General features: G+C 41.4%; 1 long non-coding RNA gene across 1 annotated transcript; it reads left to right on the forward strand.

Annotated features, from left to right (window-relative positions):
- The first annotated feature begins 889 nt into the window (after positions 1-889).
- Positions 890-12,625, forward strand: LOC115301582. The gene is made up of 2 exons (XR_003913175.1): positions 890-1,004; positions 11,258-12,625. It is a non-coding gene; the product is annotated as an uncharacterized LOC115301582 (long non-coding RNA).
- Positions 12,626-22,873: the final 10,248 nt, after the last annotated feature.

The following is a 22,873-nucleotide window of genomic DNA, read 5'->3' on the forward strand; positions in this document are numbered from 1 at the left end:
TTTAAAAAAGAAAAAAAAAGAAGAAGAAATAAAACCCAGTGGCTTGACCAATAGATTCTGTAGCTCTAGATTTTTGCTTCACTTGATCTGAAACCTATAACCTACTATGGTAAATCAGAAATTTAGGCTTAACACAACAGTTTATTATAAAATAAAGTCCAGCTTCTTTGCAACCAGCAAGTGGTTTTGGGAAACACCCAATCCATACATTTCCCTGCTGAAAAAATAGGAGTCAATAGTAATACAAGAGGTATCAACCTCAAAAATAACTTTTTCCTTAAAAATAATCAACTCCAGGGGTGCCTGGATGGCTCAGTCAGTTGGGCATCTGACTCCGATTCAGGTCATGATCTCACAGTTGGTGGATTTGAGCCCTTTATCAGTCTCTGTGCTGACAGCTCAGAGCCTGGAGCCTGCTTCAGATTCTGTGTCTCCCTCTCTCTCTGCCCCTCCCCTGCTCATGCTCCATCTATCTCTGTCTCTCAGAAATAAATAAAAGTTTAAAAAAATTGTTTAAATAATCAACTCCATTAGAATATTTTTTTGGTATCATGTTTGCAAAAAGCCTTTTCTAGATGCCTCAAGACAATTACCATGAGGAGTATTTCTAACAAAGAGAAATACAATAGATATGGTCACAAAGTTCTGCCACCAGAGCAAAAATTCCTTAAAAGTGGTTTTGATAACCTCAAGGTTAGGGCCTATTTGAATATTTTTGGAAGCACCTCTCCATATCCTCCCCACCCTGAAAAATACCCGACTCTTGGTTAATACATATGGTTATTTCCCACAACAGATAACTGTGATTTCTGGGAGCCATGTGGCAGGTGCTTTGTGACCTCAGATGAAAAGTCACTGGGCACCCACTGCCGGAGGCCCATCAGCTCCAGATGCTGAAGGATGGACAATGAAGAACTGTGAATAAGGAGAGGGCTAAGGGCCGTTGGGCAGAACCTGACTGTGATCTGGAATACTGGATGTTAGCCCCATCCAAAAGCTTTAAGGTAAGAGTTGTAATAATCCTTAGTCTTTCCTGTCTGTTATGGACTAAATGTTGGTGTCATCTGCTCCAGAATCCACTTGTTGAAATCCTAACCCCCGATGTGATAGTGTTTGGAAAGGGAATTTAGGGAGGTGATTCAGTCATGTGAGTAGAACATGTCATGATGGAACTAGTAATCTTATAAAAAGAAGTCAAGGAGCTTCCTCTCCCTGTCTGTCTGTGTTTCTCCCCGTCTCTGCCCACTACCTCGCACTATCATGAGAGGACACAGCAAGAATATAGCCATCTGAAAACCAAGAAGAGGGCTCTCATCAGCTGCTGGATCTGCTCAAACTTGATCTTAGATTTCCCAGCCTCCAGAACCATGAAAGATAAATGTTCATTGTTAGGTCCCCCAGCTACACTTTCTTGTTAGCAGCCTAAAGGGACAAAGACACCTTCCAGCTCCAAGAAGTTTCTTTGAGAAGTGACTTCAAAAAGTGACTTTATGGGGTGCCAAGGTGGCTTAGTCAGTTAAGCATTCAACTTTGGCTCAGGTCATGATCTTGCAGTTTGTGGGTTCAAGCCCTGCATTGGGTTCTGTGCTGACAGCTCAGAGCCTGGAGCCTGCTTCAGATTCTGTGTCTCCCTCTCTCTCTCTGCCCCTCCTCTGCTCATGCTCTGTCTCTCTCTGTCTCAAAAATAAACAAGAAAAATTTAAAAAAAAAAGAAGTGACTTTGTCATTTTCACTCTGACTTTCGGTTCATGAGATAACTTTCAATAGTGTTGCTCAAAGATGTGCATGGTAGAGCAGTGGGAATATTTATTGTTCTCCATTTGAACACTCAGATATTGGTAATAAAGCTTCTGGAAAAAAGAGAAACAATTCCTGAGTGGGGTCCCCATGAAGGTAAGGAGGGAGGAAGGTTGATCCCAGGACTCAGCCTCAGAGCACACCTGGGATCTGTCTGTACACACCAGAAGCATAGACACGGAGCGCCAAAGTGTCGGGGCACCCTGCAAGACCATCCCTCAATCCTCTTCATGGATCTTTCTTGGAAACTAGTCTCAATGACCCATAGTGAAGGAGTCCAGTTACTAAGCTTATAGTGAACAGTCATCCGAAAAGTTGGACGGTCTAGTTGGAGAGCTTGCCAGAGTAAAGTACGGGAGCCTCCCTTCCTATGGTAAATTGAGTAATTTGAGTCAATCCATCCAATCTATCCAACGACCAGAAAAACTACATAAAACATAAGAAACAGCTGCTAAAAGACATCAGATTAGCAACATGATTACACGGAATTACAACATTTGGGGTAATTTTTAGTCTAAGGGAGAGTACCAATTCTACAGGCGTGGGAAACATCAAAGTTCAGGGCCCATCAATAATAAAAGCACTAATGGGGGTGGAACTTCTAAGAGAAGCAAGAAAATTGGCCTTTATGAGGACTATAGCCTGGCTTCAATCATCAGAGTGGCCCAGGAAATCTCAATTCCTGAATTGGATTAAAGAGATTTTATATGCTGTGAACATACCGAAAGCAATTGGAAATTATCTGTAAAAAAGATAATAATGTTATCTTATCCTTCAAAGTGTTTCTACAAACAGCTTTGCATGTATAATATCTGACTCAAAATAAAATAAAATCAGGCAGTCAAGAAGACAAACCAACAAAAATAAAAACTAGCAGCAACACTGAGCCATAGAAACAAGCCCACACAAGTTCCAGATATTGAAGATATCACTCACAGATTCTCAACTAGGTGTTTACTACTTTCAGGGAGATAAAACACAAGATTTAAAATTTTGGTACATTTGGAGGCATGTGGCTTGCTCAATCGGAAGAGCATACAACTCCGGATCTCAGAATCCTGAGTTTGAGCCCCACTTTGGGTGTAGTGATTACTTAAATAAATAAAACTTTAAAAAAATAAGAATTTTCATAAACTTGAAACTTTTTTATAGCATAAATGAAAGAAGCCAGATTCAAATGTCTATATATTGCATGAATCCATTTATTTGACTTTCTGCTAAAAGGCAAAACTATAACGACAGAAAACGTGTCAGTAGTTTCTGGGGTTGGGGAATCAGGAAGTGGTTGACCTCAAAGGGGAATTTTTAGGGCAATGGAACTGTCCTGCTTCTACCGGAGTGGTGGATACAAAACTCTGCATTTGTCAAAACCATAGAATTGCACATCACAAAGAATGCATTAAAATGCAAACTTTGAGCATGTAAAGGGGTTGGGGGATCCCAGAACAGAATACATACTGACAATAGATTCTGACCACATAACAAATGTATGACATGGCCTTTTGGAAGGAGGTATAGAAAAGCAGCTGCCCTAAGTCACTTGGGAAAACAGTATTTTGATTGGAAACTGAAAGACTTACAGACATAAGCAACTGTACTTAAGCACTGCATTAGTTTCTCACAAGATAAACAATTATGAAGCTGCTTCACTTGAAGGGTGGCACTGAACAAATAGGTGACCACACGGTGGATGTTGGGAGCCGGTGTCTCACTGTTGGAGACTGAGGTTACCGATTAGCAGGGGGAGGTGGGAATAAGGCCTTCCTGAGGGGCTGCCCCACAGTCTGAGACATCAGCGTGATGTGAGTGTGTGCTTAGTTCAGTGTGCAAGGACAAGTAGAGAAATGATTTAAAGTATGAGTGTGTAAATGGGCTCAGACAGACAAGTTTCCTGGCTTCATCCACTGGGAGGAGCTGGAAGCAGTGACAACCCAGGAGATGGAGCACACCCAACACCCAGATCTTGGTTTCTAAATACCATTTCCCACTAAAATGAGTCAGGGCTCCTTAGAGAATGGCTGATTCTAGGATATAGTAGCTGGGAGCAGCAGTGACCTAGAGTAGGTCTTCTTTGTTTCTAGGAAGTAGGCCAGGATGAGAGATGGAGGCTGTAGCACATCTATCTGCTTTTCTTGGCCTTAGTCATGGCAGGCTGGGCAGTGCAGGTGGCTGGCGGGGTGTTAGCTGCCCAAGAATGAGAACTTTTTTTGTCACCAGGGTACAGAGACTGTTCCATCACCAGAAGCACAAAGCTATCATTGTTGGACTGCCCCTTACCACATTTCTATGAGTGAAGTTGTACATCCATCCCCTACAATAAAAAGTAATACATAAGAGAAAGTGGGTAAAAAAAGGTACTGGTGGCCAAGAACCTTTCTTCTTCCTCCTGCATTTACTCCACTAACACTATTATGCCATCATTGAGCTTAGTAGTTATTATGGACAGTACATAGAAAAGGATTTCTATAATTTAAAGAAGAATTCCATAAAATGTTAGTCTATGAGCCCCTAAAGACAGCTAGATTGAGGAGTTTGCTAATAAACAAGACATTGAAGAATGCATGATTGTAGCAGAAATCCCTCAGTTGTTGGAACACACCAGGGGCATATCCAGGAATGCTGGGCTCTAGCTGGGAATGAGTTGAGGTAGGACTTGAATAAATGATGTCATGATTTAAGGTGAGATTATCTCTTCTGACCTTTCTTCTCATATGTTTTCTATAAACAATGTTAGACTTCGCCTGAAACCTGCAAAAATCCATGATTTAGATAGATGTCTTCATCCCCTCTGGCTGCCATGATAAAGTGCCACAAACTGGCAAGCTTATAAAAAACAGTTCTGGGTGCTGGGAGTCTGAGGTCAAGATACCAGCACGATCAAGAGAGGCCTCTCTCTCAAGTTGCAGGTTTCTCATATCCTCACATGGTGGAAGGGGCAGGGGAGCTCTCTGGGACCCTCATGTAAAGGCGCTTATGCCATCATGGGGCTCTACCTACTCCCATAGGCTCCATCTCCTAATATCTTTATTTTAAGCATTAGAATTTCAGCATATAACTTTTGGGGAAGGATACAAATATTTATAGACCGTAGCAATACATTAAAACTAAACTGTGTTAAGTGGCTGTCTTCAGCTGACAGCTGCTTGTAAGGTGGCGGCGGCGGCCCCGGAGTAAGATGGCGCTGCGGCCGGGAGCAGGAGCTGGCGGCGGCGGGGCTGTGGGAGCCGGCGCGGGGGCCGCCAGGGCAGGCAGCTTATTGTTTCCTGTTGCAGGTGGAATAAGACCCCCACAAGCAGGACTGATGCCAATGCAGCAGCAAGGATTTCCTATGGTCTCTGTTGTGCAGCCTAATATACAAGGCATGATAGGGATGAGTTACAGCTCTCAGATGCCCCAAGGACCTATGGCCATGCAGGGAACCCTGGACCTGCTGGAGCTGGACTATGACATAAAGGGCTATGTCAAGAAAAAAGCCAAAGTACACATGATGGAGAGTCCCAAATATCACTGAGTAGGGAAATAAAATAACTAAAGGCACAATAAGAGACACCGAGAGACACCATTGAAAAAACACTTCCTGAACAGACAGGCCCTGGATAGTCAACGAGCCTCCTTTAATATACTGTACTAACAGGTGCAGAGTGCATACCAAGCTTTTAACCCTGACAAGAGACAGAAAGCTAGCCAAAATGAAGAAACAGAACTCTTCCCCTAAAGAAACTCCAGGAAGAAGTCACAGCCACAGAACTGCTCAAAACCAATATAAGCAACATAACTGAGCAAGGATTTAGAACAATAGTCATAAAATTAATCGCTGGGCCTGAAAAAAGCATGAAAGTCATCAAAGAAGCTATTGATACATAAACTAGGGATCTTCAAAATAGCTGTGATGAGTTTAAAAAAATGCTATAATGTGGTGCATTATAAAATGGAGGCAGCCACTGCATGGATTGAAGAGGCAGAGAGGAGAATAGATGAATTAGAAGACACAGGTATAGAAAAAGAGGAAGCTGAGAAAAAGAGAAATTGATCCAGGAGCACAAAAGGAGAATTCAAGAACAGAGTGATACAATCAAATGGAACAATATCCAAATCATAGGAATTCCTGAAGAAGAAGAAAGAGAAAAAGGACCTAAAGGGATGCTTCATCAAGTTATAGCCAAGAACTTCCCCAATCTGGAGAAGAAAACAGACACTGAAATCCAAGAGTCATGGAGAACTCCCCTCAGACATAAATCGAATTGACCTTTGGCAAAACATATCATGGTGAAACTGGAAAAATATAAGGATAAGAGAGAATTCTGAAAGCAGCTAGGGATAAAAGGGCCCTAACATAGAAGGGGAAACCTATCAGAGTGGTTACAAACCTATCTAATGAAACTTGGCAGACCAGAAAGGAATGGCAGGAAATCTTCAATGTGATGAACAGGAAAAATATGCCGCCAAGAATCCTTTAACCAGCAAGCCTGTCATTCAGAATAGAAGAAGAGATAAAAGATTTCCCAAACAAAAATGAAAGGAATTCATCGCCACCAAACCAGCCCTACAAGAAATCCTAAGGGGGACTCTATAGGGAAGTGTTTCCAAGAATACAAGGTACTAGAGACACCATTATAAACATGAATTCTACAGGGAACACAATGACTCTACATCCATATTTTTCATTAATAACACTGAATGTAAATGGACTGAATGCTCCAATCATATGACACAGAATAGCAAAATGGATAAAAAAACAATATCCATCTATTTTCTGTCTACAAGAGACTCCTTTTAGACCTGAGGACACTGTGAGATATAAAGTGTGGATAGGGGCACATGTACCCCAATGTTCATAGCAGCACTTTCAACAATAGCCAAATGATGGAAAGAGCCTAAATATCCATCAACTGATGAATGGATCAAGACGATGTGGTATATACATATACAATAGAATACTACATGGCCATGAGAAAGAATGAAATCTGGCCATTTGTAGCAACGTGGATGGACCTTGAGAGTGTCATGCTAAGTGAAATAAGTCAGGCAGAGGAGGACAGATACCATATGTTTTCACTCATGTGAAATAGTAGAAACTTAACAGAGGACCATGGCGTGGGAAAATGGGGGGAAAGAGTTAGAGAGAGGGAGAGAGGCAAATCATGAGAGACTCATGAACACTGAAAACAAACTGAGGGCTGAAGGGGGAGCGGGAAAGGGAAAGGGGGTGATGGTCATGCAGGAGGGCACTTGTGGGGAAGAGCACTGGGTGTTCTATGGAAACCAACTAGACAATAAACTATTAAAAAAATAAATAAAATTTAAAAAATAAATATATCTGTCAAGTCAAAAAAAAAAAAACTAAACTGTGTTAAACTAGAAAGGAAAATTAAGACCCCTCATTTGAAAAGATCAAAGTTCATGTTTTTCTCTTTAGTTCCTCCCAAAGCAAGATCTCGAACCAGTGATGACATTTTTCTCCTAATGAATCTTCTCAGGACATTGTATAACCTGTGGTAGGTACAAAGGAGAAGACAACATTCTTCACTTTAAGAGATTGATGATTATGAGCACAACCCTTCCTATTTGAATGCTTTTCTCCTTTTGCTTCAGTAAATCAAACTGTAAATCAATGGCACAGATACTGAGTTTTCAATATTTTAAAATATAATGTTTCTTAGGAAAGTAATTCATGTAAAGCTGTGTTTGTATTGTGTGTATACTCAAGATCATGTAATGGCTTTCATCACAGTTCTAAGGAAAAATTAATGACACAAAATATAATATTATAATCACGATGAGATGTACCATTGATATTAAGTACTATTCCCCCCCTTATAGTCTCTATATCTTACAACCAATACCCAAAATTGCTGCTGCAAAAAAGAGAGCAGATTAGTCATAGTTGAAGAGAGAATCTCTGAACTGAAGACAGGTCTGAGATGTGGGGTCTGCATCCATTTGGTGGGTATATATACATATGGTATGTCATGTGAGTGCTCAGTTGGGAGGCCCCCTTCTCTTCTGGAAAGGTATGGAGAAACAGCAGATGGAGCTCGGATGTGGATCCCAGCACCAAGATTTGCCAGTAAGGAGCCAGTTGAGCCTGCTCCCCATGCCCACCCCAGACTCTCAAACTTGGTAATCAGGTGGGGGTGTGGGATAGGCAGGAGGAGACAGCCAGGGAAGTGCTTTGTGACCAGGAACTAGCTGAGGTCTGGGGACTCCACCTTCACAACACTCTCCATAGTGCCATGGCTAGGCATGCTGGTAGATGCTCAACTCTGGCCCCTCCCACCCCAGTGGTCTCTGGTGAATTTTGGCTACTCCTTCTCTATAAGTGCCCCTACTCCAGCTACAGGGACATACTCTTCCATGGGGACCACTGAGGTTTCCCTGGACCTGGCCAACGCTCATCTTGTAAAACTTCAGCTCAGGTCCATCGCATAAAAGCCAGTGACTCCACCCACATGTGGTGACATCAAGGAGACTTTGACAAGATAGGACCAGAGCTGCCCTAATGTCCCTCCTCTTCCCCCATCTCCACACCAGCCTTCAAATATCTAAAGCTGGCTTCACTGGTCTGTATGGATCATCAGGCCACCTAACTTATCAAAGGTTAGGTTTGCAAGAAGCAGCTACTGGGGTCTGCAAGGGGCCTGAGCTTCTCCTCCTCTTGGGCCATCTTCAGAGATCTACAAGAGCTTGCCTCTCTGGGACCAGGAATACACCTGAGGAAAGTCCTGGATTCAATCTCATCCTCACCAAGCACACCCTGTGGCCCATTCATGCTCTACAATGACCTCGTGGAAGACTGGGAGAAACAGCTGTCCAGAAGCTCACTGATGGGCCCAACATGAAGGGCAAAGGTTAGTCCTAAGGCCCCTCCAGACCCAGCAGGGATGGTGGGAAGGTGAAGGAACCTTCTGGTTGAGCCAGAACAAAAGGAACAACTGGAGCCAGCACTTTTCAAGAAAACTGGGAGCACCCCTGCTGGGAGCACTAAATTGTTAGCATGTGCAGAGCACCTGAGGCAAAACATGACTGGGGAGGGAGCATCCTAGGAGCCATCTCCTAGCAGGGCCAAGGTCCTGTGGAGAAGAGAACTTGTGTGCCATCACACCAAGCCTGCAGCCCACCCAGCCTCTCCCCTATCAGTTACTCTGGTGAAGAAAAGTGAGCTTCCAAAAGAAGAACCTAGGTGGGGTTGTCAGATTTAGAAAGAAGAAATGAACTAGAGCTGCCCAGTTAAATTTGAATTTCCAATAAACATTGAATACAATCTTTAAGTAAATTGAATCCAGTATTTGGGACACACTTATACTAAAAAAGTTCCATTGAATTTCCACTCAAATTTAACTGGAATCTGAATCTATTCAGGCTGTTAGAACCCTACAGATAGGTGGCTTACAAACAACAGAAACTTTATTTCTCACAGTTCTGGAGGCCAGGAGGTCCCACGATCCAGGTAGACACTAGCAGATTCAGTGTGGGGTGAGAACCCTCTTTCTAGTTCAAAGACAGCTGTCTTCTTGCTGGGGTTTTTCAGGGCAGAAGGGGACAGCTGGCTCTCTGGGGTTGCTTATTAGAGCACTAACCCATTCCCTCATGACCTAGTCATCTCCCAAAGACTCTGCCTCCCAATACCATCCCATTGGGGATTCGGATTTAACATATGAGTTTTGGGGACATATTAGCAGTTAGTCTTTAACTCACGGGTGTCCAGTATTTTCTCTGCCAGTCCTATCCTGGTGACTCCTGAGGGACAGGTGTTCTCACCAACAACATGGACAGAGGTGGCCCTCCCTAGTTGTATTGACATGAAACCATTATGAAAACTTCGTCCCCAGAATCCATGACCCAACATCCTCAAATCTGACTCCCTTGACCAGAAGGCCTTCTCTTGAGTGGGGAAGCAGAGCAAGAAGAAAAGGAAAGATATGTAGAACCTTCTCTGGCAAGCCTGCTGGCAGAGGAGGCATTGTGGGATTTGGCAGCCCAGGACTCATTTGCTGATGTGCCCAATGGCTCCAATGCTCCGGGGAGACTGTCTACTGCTCAAATTCTCTGGCCCCAACAGCCCTGGAACACTGAGGCTACTCCCCTCTGGTTGTAGAGAAATTACTTAGTTCTAAAATATGGGTCAAAGGTGAGAGAAGAACTAACCTTTTGGGGACCTCAGACCTCAAAAAGCAGAGTCTGGGGAAAGTCCCTGGAGACCCCATGCAATGAGAGCCGGGGGAAGGAGCGGAGAGGGGTGCAGAAAGGAGGCCTCATATCTGCCTGAGGCGTGGAAGTGGGTGTGAGGCCGAAACATCTGACAAACCTCCCTGCCCATCAGGAAAAGCTCCACAGTCAGGGTCAGGTGGGACCTTGTGGTCCCAGCCACAAGCCTGGCTCTGCTGTAACGAGGGTACAAGAAGCCTTGGCTGAGCACAGGAATATGTGAGGCTTTGTGTGTGTGTGCCTGTGAGTGTTTATGTAGGTGTGTCTGTGTGTCTGTGTGCATCATTCCTGGGTATATCTGTGGGTCCCTGTGTGTGTCTGGGAGTGTCTGTCAGTGTGTGTGTATCCATCTGTGTGTGTCTGTGGGTACCCGTGTGTATCTGTGAATGTCCTTGTGTGTATGTGTTTGTTTGTCTATGTGTATGAGCACCTATGTGTCTCTGTGTATCCGTGTCCATCTCTGTGTCTCCATCTCTGAAGTGTTTGTGGGTCTCTGAGGTCATACATGTCTGTGCACATGTGTTGGGGCATGTTTCTTTCTCTGCAACATGCCACATCTATGTTTGTGCAAGGCCAAGGAAGAGAAACAGACCATTTTTACGTCTCTCAGTTGCAGGCTGAGATTCTGATGAAATTTCCCTTTCTAGAAGGCATCCTGAGGGGGTTTCCCTCTGGTCCTGGGGCTCCCCTCTGCCTCCATATGCAGATCCTGCCATGGGCAAGAGTAGGCAGTGTAGGAAGGTTTGAGGTGACCTGCTCTTAGCTCCAGCTCAGACAGCAAGTTGGCCAAAGCTGCTGTTGGCCATGCTGTACAGAACTGGAGTCTGGGTTTGTCTGGAATCCCCAGTAAATAAACAGGAAATTCCCAAGTGGCTCCTGAAAACGACTTGAATACACTAGGGTGAACGTTGATAGTCCTTAGGAAAAACAGGACTCGTAACTCGCACTTTCTTCCCAGGCTCATTTTTCCCCAAAGAGATGTTTTTATAAAGTTGTGAATGGATTTTAAACCCATATAATAAAAGGACATGGAAAACAGGCTTAAAGGGGATGGAGTCCTGATTTAGTCAAAGAAAACAGAATGACTCAGGGAATAAGTGTGCAGACACACATGCCCCCAGGCCACAGCCGCGGCCTGACAGTGCCGAGTCTTCGGATGCCCAGGCATACGTGAGCATGTGTGAGGACACTTATGCCAGTGTTTTCCTACACGTGGGAGTTTACTGAGCACATATCAAAATATCTTCATTCACAGGATCCTGCTTTCCAGTGGCAGACACATGCCCTTGTGTGAATGGATGAAGCCATGAGCTTTAGTTGTTTCCCAACTTTTGTCACAAGCCCTGCTGTAGTGAATGCCTTTGTCATTAGTTTTCACTTGATGGTGAGTACATTTGCAGGATTACAGATGGAGTCGCTGAGTCACGCATGTACAAGCACATGTTGAGTGGTGCTGCTACTGCCATGGGGCATGGAGGTGGGCAGAGCCAAGTGGGCCACATACAAGCCACACAGCCACCAAGCTCTGCCACACACCCCAGTGGGGGACACAAGAGCAGGTCCAGCATGCCCTGAAGAGGTGATAAGCGCTGCCCATATCCAATACCACCTTAGAGGGCTGCGGAAGAAGGGAAGACACTCGGCATCCAGAAAAGGTGGTGTTGATTCTCACCAGGTTTACTCATCAAGCTAAGAGGACCAGAAGGGGCCCCGATTCCTATTGACCTCTGGCTCAAGGAACAGGACACAGCTGATGAGACAAGCTGTCCCAGCAGTCAGAGTCAGAAGAAGCTGCCTTTCCCTGTAGTTAAAAGAAGCACAGAGCAAATGTGTGGCCCAGATCAAGTGTGATTCCTCAACCTGTGTCTCCTTCTCCCTGAGCTCTGGTTCATCCCTCCCAAATTAACCCCCTAACCAAGACTGTCTTCTGTGTCTCACATTCCATACATACCTTGCCTGTGCCAAGCGACCCAGGAGAAGAGGCTGCTGTGGGTGAGATTCCTCAGCCACTGGGGTAGTTGAGGCCTCCAACCAGGACCCAGCCTTCTGCTGCCTCATGGGCCTGTGGGTGAGCTCCTCCCCATGACTCAGGACTGGCTCCATGCCCATACTCACTACCGAGTGTATGCTGCTGGTGCAGACCAAACTGACCAACACTGTGTCAGTTAGAGGGACCCTGTTCTGACACTGGGGGACTCAGGTCCCACGTGGATAACCAGATGCCTGGTCTGGGCCCCACTGCCCAGGGTTCTGTTTTCATCCCGGGGCATCCTGGAGGCTGCTTACACAGAACACAATGACAGCTCTTGAACCTCACACAGAGGAAGCTGCATGCCCCCCTTAAACTTCCTCCTACAGTACATGAGTTTCTGCTGTACATTCAAAGAGTGAGAGTCATCAAAATGAATAATCTTCTCTTTTCAAAATTTGGATACAATCATACAGAATATGTGCTCTGCCCATGATGAAATCAAACTAGAAATCAATACCAAAACTCAACAGGAAAACCTATAAACACTGAAAATTAAACAACACACTTCTAAATAATCCATGCATTAAGGAGGAAATCTCAAAGGAAATTTTAGAATACACAGAACTGAATAAAAATTGTCATGGTTAATTTTATCTGACAACTTACTGAGCCAGAGAGGTGCCCACATAGCTGGTTAAACATTATCTCTGGTTGTATCTGTGAGGGTGTCTCTGGAACAGATTAGCATTTGAATTGATGTATTCAATAAAGCTGATGGCTTCCCCAACGTGGGTGGGCACCATGCAATTCAGTGAGGGCCTGAATAACACAAAAAAGCAGAGGAAGGTTGAACTCGCTCTCTACTTGACTGCCTGAACTGTAGTGTTAATCTTCTCCTGCCCTTGCTGGTTCTGGTTCTCAAGCCTTCGGACTCTAACCAGAATCTATAGCATTGACTGTCAGCTCTTAGACCTTCCAACTATTCCTCTGATTGTCCTGGGTCTCCAATTTGCAGGTGACAGATCATAGAAATTCCCAGCCTCTCTAGTTGCATGAGTCAATACCATAAACAAAATCTCTTTATAGATAAATAGATGATAGATACATAGATAGGTAGGTAGATAGATAGATAGATAGATAGATAGATAGATAGATAGATAGAAATATATCTTTATATATATGAGATAGATGATAGGTATATACATAGATAGAGAATGTAGGTATATATACCTTTTTAAAAATTTTTTTAAATTTTTTAATGTTTTGATTCCTTTAACAACATGTTTCCAGCATTCCCAGGTAGGCCAAGGTGTCCTACAGAAAAACCTTGGGTTAGACCTACAGGGGGTCTGGCTGGTGTTAACAGAAGGGAGGGCAGAGCTGGTGCGGCTGGCCATGGAGAAAGCTGACTTGGCTGGTGTGGTACAGAGAAGCCAGCTTGTTTACATGCTTATTCCATGACTGCTTGCCCTAAGCAGAAAGTGCCTTTCAGGATCTATTTTTGGAGGTTTATTACGTATGTCTGGTTCTCAATTCCAACAGTTTAATGAAGATCTAAATAAAATGCTAGGTTCTACCTTAAAAAAAAATTTTTTTTAATGTTTATTTTGGAGAGAGAGAGCAGGAGTGGGGAAAGGGAAGACAGAGAGGGACACACAGAATCAGAAGCAGGCTCCAGGCTCTGAGCTGTCAGGACAGAGCCCATCGCAGGAATCAAATCCACAAGCTGTGAGATCATGACCTGAGCTGAAGTCAGACACGTAACCAACTGAGCCACCCAGGCGTCCATTTAAAAAAGATTTTTTTTAATGTTTATTTTTGAGAAAGAGAGACTATGAGAGCATGTGTGGGGGCAGGGACAGAGAGAGAGGGAGACACAGAATTTTAAACAGGCTCCAGGCTCTGAGCTGTCAACTCAGAACACGACGCAGGTCTCGATCCCACAAACCATGAGATCATGACCTGAGCCGAAGTCAGCGGCTTAATAAACTGAGCCACTCAGTTTATATATATATGGAGAGAGAGAGAAGAGAGATGGAAAATAGAGCTACAGGTAGAGATATATATATATAATCTGCCCATGATCTATCTCTAGATAGATTATATAGATATATAGATATAGTTATATAGATATCCAATTGATTCTGTTTCTCTGGAGAACCCTAATACAAAAAATGAAAACACAGCATACATAAATAAGCAAGACATGGTTAAAGCAATGTTGAGAGGGAAATTTATAGCACTAAATTCTTATGTTAGAAGAGTGGAAGAACTTCTAGCATGACAACATGAAAAACTCTGTGGACATGCTCCTCAGTGAAACTGTTGAAAAGCATAATAAGGGGCACCTGGGTGGCTCAGTCGGTTAAGCCTCCGACTTCGGCTCAAGTCAGATCTCACGTTCGTCGGTTCAAGCCCCGCATCAGGCTCTGTGCTGACAGCTAGCTCAGAGCCTGGAACCTGCTTCTGGTTCTGTCTCCTTCTCTCTCTGCCCCTCCCCCTCTCATGCTCTGTCTCTCTCTGTATCAAAAATAAATAAAACATTAAATTTAAAAAAAAAAGAAAAGCATAATAAAACAACTACTTGAAGTTCAGATAATGGTTCTAAAAATATACATTAAATGAAAAAACAAGCAAACATGTATTAAAGAAAATCTACTATAATTCAGTAAGAAGAGTGAGAGTTTGTAATATATGAACCAAAACCTGCTTCGTCCCTTCTCCCTCCCAAATCAGTAAGACAGAAACTCCATTCCAGTTGGGTGCAGCCAAAAACACATTGCTCTCTTCCTGGGGCTCCCAGCTGAAGATCTACAGAATCTTCCCAGGAAAAACAGATCAGATCAGCACTTCTTATCCTACCTCCAGCTGCTTAAGGTTGAGTTCTAGTGAGTACGGCTAAGAGGTGGGAGATCCTGTCCGTGCAATCACCACTCATGGGTAAATTTTCCACTTTGGACATGGTGCCACTGAGAATACAGGGACCCCAAACATCTTGGCCCCACCTTGTAAGGTGGTGGTTCCATACTAGGAAAGGCAAACAGAAACAGAGGCTACTGCCCAACTCCACCTACCAGGCACTCAGCTCCTAACATGTAGATATCACCTGAAGAAAAGTACATCATTTTCCCCAACCCACCTCAATAGCCAATGTAAAAGTCATCTTAAGGTGGTGACCAAGTGGCCATTTCTCTGGGGGCTGGAGGAGAACACGTGCACAGAAAACCACCGCCCCTCACCTGCAGACCTGGGATGTCCTGCCCCATTTGGAAACAGCCAATCATGAAGATCCAGCTTCCCATCACCCTGACAGAGGAGGCAACCTATTCCATCCTGCCACGTCCCTGAAAGGCTCTTATTTGATAATCTGCCCTCCCAAGATCAAACCCAGAACCCCCTCACCCATAAAACCCCCCCGCCCATTGCCTATCAGGCACGACTTCCCTGACTCCCCACTCCCGGGGTCATGGGACCTCGCCCAGGAATCACAGATCCTAATAAAGGCTTTCTTGACTCCATAGCGTGGTCTCTTTCTTTCCTCCCATCTCTGCCTCCATCTATTAAATCTTACAGCCAAGACTCAAAGATTTTACCTGGTGGGAAAGCAAAGTACTTGAGAAAGAAACCCTAGGAGGAGTCTATCTGGTATGAAAACAAATGCCAAATATTCATACCACTCTTTGAAAGGAGCCATAATTTGATTGGATTAGTCTATAGAGTAATTGTTGAAAACAATGTAACATTGTTACATTGGGTGTTATCAGAGAAAAAGACACTCAGATACAGCACTGCCAAACCCCAGGTCATCACAGAGTGACTGTGGGTATACCCAAAACTGTCCCCAACACCGTAAGAGCAATTTTCAAAGGCTTAACACTGCAGGGTGGAATAAATTCTACAAAAATCATCCAACCATTCACTAAACAAATAAACATGCAAATAATAATAATAAGCCTTTTAGGGGAGTACAGTACCAGTACCTAGAGTTGCTACAAGTTACTGTCCAAAATATCCCAACACAAAGTAATGAAACATGCAAAGAAACAGGAAAGCATAACCCATATACCAAGAAAGAAGCAAGCAATAGAAATTGCCTGTGACAGTGACTAAATGTCACTGACTTCAGCAGAGACTTTAAAGTGGCTATTATAATATGTTCAAAGAATAAATAAAACCATGATTAAAGAAGTTAAGAAAAGTATGATGACAATGTTGTGTCAAACAGAGTATCAATAGATAGACTTTTTTTTTTAAGCAAATGGAAACACTGGAGTTGAAAAGTCACATAAAGAAAATAAAATTTCCACTAGAGGGACTCAATAGTAGATTTAAACTGATAAAAGAAAGAATTTTATCAAAGCTAAAGATAGATCAATAAAGAGTATGTAAGCTGATGAAAAGAGAAAAATAGACAAAGAAAAACAAACAGATCCAGGAGATATGTGGGGCAACATTAAGTACCGCATTATACATGTTCAGTAGTCCCCCCTTATCCAGGGAGGATACAATCTAAGACCCCCAGTGGATGCCTGAAACTGTAGATAGCACTGAACCTTATGTAAACTATGTTTTTTTCCGATACATACCTATACTAAAGTTTAGTTTATAAATTAGTCACAGTAAGAGATCAACTACAATAACAAATAATAAAATATAACAATTATAAAGTTATGTGAGTATGTGCTCTCTCTTTCTCTCTCTCTCCCCATATCCATTGCATTGCACCCCCTCCTTCTTGTGTATGATGTGAGATGACAAAATGCTTATTTGATGAGATGAAGTGAGGTGAATGACATAGGCACAGTGAAGTAGTATTCGGCTACTACTGACCTTCAGTGATACATCAGGATGAGCATCTGCTTCTGGACTGCAGCTGAATGTAGGTAATTGAAACCATGCAAAACAAAATCATGGATAAGAGAGGACTACTACAAAGGGGGTGCCAGAAAATGTTAAAGTAAATAAACAAGGACACCATTAGACTGAGGTGGCCTTGACAGCCTGTGTCCACAAACCAAAACCCAAGCCAGAGTCAGTTTTACAAATGTACCCCTATCTGAGAAAATAAAATTTAAGTACAATCAATCACATATAGGTAACTAGGTTTTCCCAAATAAGATAGCTCTGTAAGCCCTACCTATCAAATAATTTCCTTGCTCTAGTTCCATATCTTCTCTATAAAACTCTTTCCTCTAACCTCTGTAATCAGAGCATTCCTAACCACTTTTGTCTGGTGCTGCCCTATTCAAATTGATGTTTGCTCAAATAAACACTTCAAAGTTTTAATGTGTCTCAGTTTATCTTTTAACAAAGGAGAGGAGAGAGAGAAAGGAAAAGGAAAAATGATCTACACATCCATGAAGCTCAATGAACTCCAAAAAATGCTAAAAACCAAAAACCAGTAGAAAATCTTAAAAGCAACAAGGGAAAAAACAATACATTACTTACAAGTGAACTTCAAGAAGAATAACAGAAGACTTTGCATCATAAACAATGGTGACCAAAAGAAAGTGGGATAACCTATTCAAAGTGATCAAAGAAAAAACTGTCAACTAGGAATTCTGTATCCAGCAAAGCTATCTTTCAAAGATGGAAGGTAAAATAAAGACATTCCCAGATAAACAAAAAGTGAGAGATTTTGTTTCTAGCAGCCCTTCTTCTGTACAAGAAATACTAAAGGAAGCTCTTCAAGATGATAGTAAGTGACCCCAGAGGGTAATTAGAATTTACACAATAAAAGGCATTAATATAGATAATTATGTAATTATATTTTTTGAGTGTAAAGATCCTATAAAATGTTTATTTTTCATTTTCTTTTCTTTTTTAAATTTTTTAAATGTTTTTTTAAATTAATTTTTGAGAGACAGAGAGAGACAGCACGATCAGGGAAGGGTCAGAGAGAGAGAGGGAGACACAGAATCCAAAGTGGGTTCCAGGCTCCGAGCTGTCAGCACAGAGCCTAACATGGGGCTCAAACCCACAAACCGTGAGATCATGACCTGAGCTGAAGTTGGACGCTTAACTGACTGAGCCACCCAGGCGCCCCTCATTTTCTTTTCTTAACTGGTTTAAAAAGCAATTACATAAAATGACATGTTTATAATGTATAATTAGGCATATATATAATATATACAGTTTAGACCCGAAGATGCAACTAAGTTAAAAGTAAAGAGCTTTTAAAATATACCATTTAAAGAGAAATTTCAGGAAAATTGGATGGCTATCTTAATACCAGATAACTATACTTTAAAACAACAACAGGGGCGCCTGGGGGGCTCAGTCGGTTAAGCCTCCGACTTCAGCTCGGGTCAGATCTCACATTTGTGAGTTCGAGCCCCGCGTCAGGCTCTGTGCTGACAGCCAGCTCAGAGCCTGGAGCCTGCTTCTGGTTCTGTGTCTCCTTCTCTCTCTGCCCCTCCCCCTCTCATGCTCTGTCTCTCTCTGTATCAAAAATAAATAAAACATTAAAAAATTTTAAAAATAAAATAAAATAAAAAATAAAACAACAACAAAAAACACTGTTACTAGAGAGCTGTCTCAATACAGCTCACCAATACCTCCCACAAAGAAACGTATATGATCATCTGGAACCCCAATTTTTGCAATTTTCATCAAGAGAGCACCTTCAGATTACCTGGTCTGGAGAACAGCAGAGTTTACAGTTGTGGTCCCAAATGACTATATATATTTGCATACCTTAAAAGCTGCTGTTTGATAGTCTAGCTTTCAATCAGCCAGAAGCTAGGTACGAACTGAGACCCCTCCCTCTGGAACACTCACAAGTCTTGGCACACTCTGGATAACTGGAACAAACTAAAAAATACACTAGAGGGGTTTAACAGCATTCTAGATGAAGCAGAAGAATGGATCAGCAAGCTGGAATATAAGGCAGTGGAACTCACCCAATCAGAGCAAAGAAGGAGAAGGAGAAGGAGGAAGAGGAGAAGGAGGAGGAAGAGGAGGAAGAGACAGAGGAGGAGGAGGAGGAAAAGGTGATGGAGCAGAAGGAGGGGGAGGAGGAGAGGGAAGAGGAGGAGGAGAAAGGAAAAAAATTAAGCAAAGATCACTTACAGGACCTAGAGAAAAACATCAAGTGAAATAACATTCAGAGTCTGAGAAGAAGAAGAGAAGGAAAGGAGGACAGAAGACTTATTTGAAGAAATGATGGCTGAAAACTTCCCTGACCCAGGGAAGGAAACAGACACTGAGATCCAGAAAGCCCAAAGAGTTCCAAATAAGATGAACTCAAAAAGATTCATGTTATAATTAAAATGTCAAAGGTTTAAAAAAAAAAGAATCTTAAAAGCAGCAAGAGAAAAGCTACTTGTTACTAAAAAAAAGAAACTATGTAAGACTATAAGCAGATTTCTCGGCAGAAAGTGTGCAGTGCTTTTCCAAGAATACGCTACCCAGCAAGGCTATCATTCAAAATAAAAGGAGAAATAGTTTTCCGACAAGCAAAATCTTACAAGAAATGAAAGGAGACTTCATTAAGTTAAAAAAAAAAAAGGAACTAATTAGTAACAAGAAAACATATGAAAGTAAAAAGCTCACTGATAAAGATAAATATATATTAAAGAATTAATCATTTATAAAACTGGTATGAAGGTTAAAAGGCAAAATTAGTAAAAATAACTACGATAGTTAAGGGATACACAAAATTTAAAAATATAACATCAAAAACATAGATAAATAGATTGACAGGTGAAAGAGGGAGATCTATATTTATATCTATATCACAAATACACACACACACTCACATCCTATTACCTATTATCTGTTTCTCTGGGGAACTCTAATATAGTAACCAAGTAGAATATGTCCCAAGAATGTAAAACGTTTTAACACCTGAATATCAATTAATATAATGTACCATGTCAATAGAATAAAGGACAAAAATCATGTGATCATCTCAATAGACTCAGAAAAAGAATTTCATAAAATCCAACACACTTTCATGATTAGAAATATTCAACAAGCCAGAAATAGAAGAGATCTTCCTCAACCTAATAAAAGATGTCTCCAAAAACTCCACAGCTAATACCATACTTACGGTGAAAGGCTGAATGCTTTCCTCCTGAGATCAGAAACAAGACAAGGATGTTTGCTTTTACCACTTCTACTTGACATAATACTAAAGGTTCTATCTAGGGAAATTAGACAATAAAAAGAAATAAAAAGCATTGAAATTGGAAAAGAAGTAAAACTATCCAATTTGCATATGACAAGACTCTGTATAAAAACAATTCTAAAAATCCCCTAAAAATCTATTAGAACTTATAAATGAGTTCAGCAAAGTGGCAGGGTACAAGATCAATACACAAAAATCAACTATATTTTTTCTACACACTAGCAACAAGCAATATGAAAATAAAATTAAGAAAACAATTCCATCCACAACAAAATACAAAAGAATTAATAGTGAGAATAAATTTATCAAAAGGAGTACAAAATCTGTATTCTGAAAATTATAATGTTGAAAGAAATGCAAGTGGTTTAAATACATGAAAAACATCCTATGTTCATGGATTGATGACAATATTGCTAAGATGGCAATATTCCCAATGTTAATCTATAGAGTCAATGTAGCCCCTATTAAATTCTCCACTGACTTCTTTGCAGAAGTGAATAATCTGATCCTCAAGCTACAGTAATTAAGTCAGTGTGATACTGGTTGAAGGGTAAGTATATATATCAACGGAATAGAATTAAATTCAAAAATAAACCCTTACATTTATGGTCATTTGATTGTGACAGTAATACCAAGACAATTGCTGGGGGAAAGGAAAAGCCTTTTCTACAAATAATGCTAGGACAACTAGATATATCTACATGCATTCCTCATATCATACACAAAAATTAACTGAAAATAGATCAGAGAACTAAATCAAACACTTAAGACCACAAAACTCTTACAAGAAAATAGGAATAAATTTTCATTACCTTGGGGTAGGCTAGCTATAACACCAAAAGCAAAAGCAACAACAACAACAATATTAGATAAATTGGACTTCGCTAAAATTAAATACTTTGCCTTTCAAAGGAAAGCAAGTAACAACACAATCCACAGAACAGGAGGGGAAAAATTGCAAGTCATATGTCTGATAAGGGGCTTGCATTTAGACTACATTAAGAGCTATGGCAGTTCAACAACAAAAAGATAAATGCCCTCACTAAAAATGGGCAAAGAACCTGAATAGATATATTACCGAAGATGATATGCAGATGGCCAATAAGCACATGTAAGATGTTCAATATTGCTAACCATCAATTAACAATGAGATATCACTTCACACACACTGGGAGAGCTAGCATTAAAAACCCAGATCACAGGGGCGCCTGGGTGGCTCAGTCGGTTAAGCCTCCGACTTCGGCTCAGGTCAGATCTCACATTCATGGGTTCGAGTCCCGCATCAGGCTCTGTGCTGACTGCTAGCTCAGAGCCAGGAGCCTGTTTCCGGTTCTGTGTCTCCTTCTCTCTCATGCTCTGTCTCTATATCAAAAGTAAATAAAAACATTAAAAAAATTAAAAAAAAAACTTCTCTGAGTTTAAAAAAGGAGTTAGGTTTAAAAAAATAATAATAAAAATAAAAATAAAAACCCAGATCACAACAAGGGTTGGCAAGGATATAGAAAAATCAGAACCCTTATACACTACTGGCAGAAATGTAGAGTGTCACCACTTTGGAAAATAATCTGACAGGTTCTAAAATGATTAAACAGGGATCCCATATGGCCCAACAATTCCACTACTGAATCTATTCCCAAGAAAAATGAAACCATGCCTACACAAAAACTTGTACACTGATGTTCCTAACAACATTATTCATAATTGCCAAAAAATGGGGGAAAAAGTGAATGTTCACCAGTTGAAGAATGGATAACTAAATGTGGTATGTCCATACAATGGAATACTATTTTGCAACAAAAATGAAGTAGTCATACGTGCTATAACATGAACGAACTTTATATTATGCTAAGAGGAAAAGCCAGTTACAAAGGACATCATATTGTATGATTCTATTTATACGAAATTTTCCAAATGAGCAAATCTTAAAAAAAAACAATCATTTTCATATGCTGGGGGTGGGAAGAATGAGGTGACTTCCCATGAGTATAGTGTTTCTTTTTGGGTGATGAAAATATTCTAAAATTGTGGTAATAGTTGCACAGTTAAGTAAATATACTAAAACCAATGAATTGTATGGCATGTGAATTATAGGTCAATAATCAATAAAATTGTTATATTTAAAACAATGAAATTAAAATAATAGAAAAAATCAATGAAACAAAAAGCTAATTAATCAAAACAATCAATAACATAGGTAAACCACTAGCACTTTTAGTTTTATAAAAACTGCCAAACTGCTTTGCAGAGTGGCTGCACTATTTTACATTCCCACCACTAGCATCCTTCAAAATATCTAGGTAGGGGCACCTGGGTGGCTCAGTAAGTTAAAGATCTAACTCTTGATTTCAGCTCAGGTCATGATCTCACAGTTGTGAGATTGACTCCCAAGTCAGGCTCTGTGCTGGGCATGGAGCCTATTTCAGAGTCTCTCTCTCCCCTCTCTCTGCCCCTCCACCACTTGAAGGTGTGCTCTCTCTCCCTTTATCTCTCTCTCTCTCTCTCTCTCTCTCTCTGTCTCAAAAAAAGTCTATATAGGCAGGAACAAAAAATAAAAGTCTCCATATAAAAAAAATTAAAATACCTTGGGCTGCAGATTCCTCTACAACACACTGGCAGAAGACCACAGTGTTACTTTTAAAAACTTTCAAGGAATGTTTATAGCCCAAGAACACTTTAGTGCATTTAGGCTGCTACAATAAAAATCTCATAGACTGGGCTGCCTAAACAAGACACATTTTATTTCTCACAGTTCTGGATGCTAGAAGTCC

The sequence above is a fragment of the Suricata suricatta genome, chromosome 9, assembly GCF_006229205.1.
Source record: "Suricata suricatta isolate VVHF042 chromosome 9, meerkat_22Aug2017_6uvM2_HiC, whole genome shotgun sequence".
NCBI classification, from domain to species: domain Eukaryota; kingdom Metazoa; phylum Chordata; class Mammalia; order Carnivora; family Herpestidae; genus Suricata; species Suricata suricatta.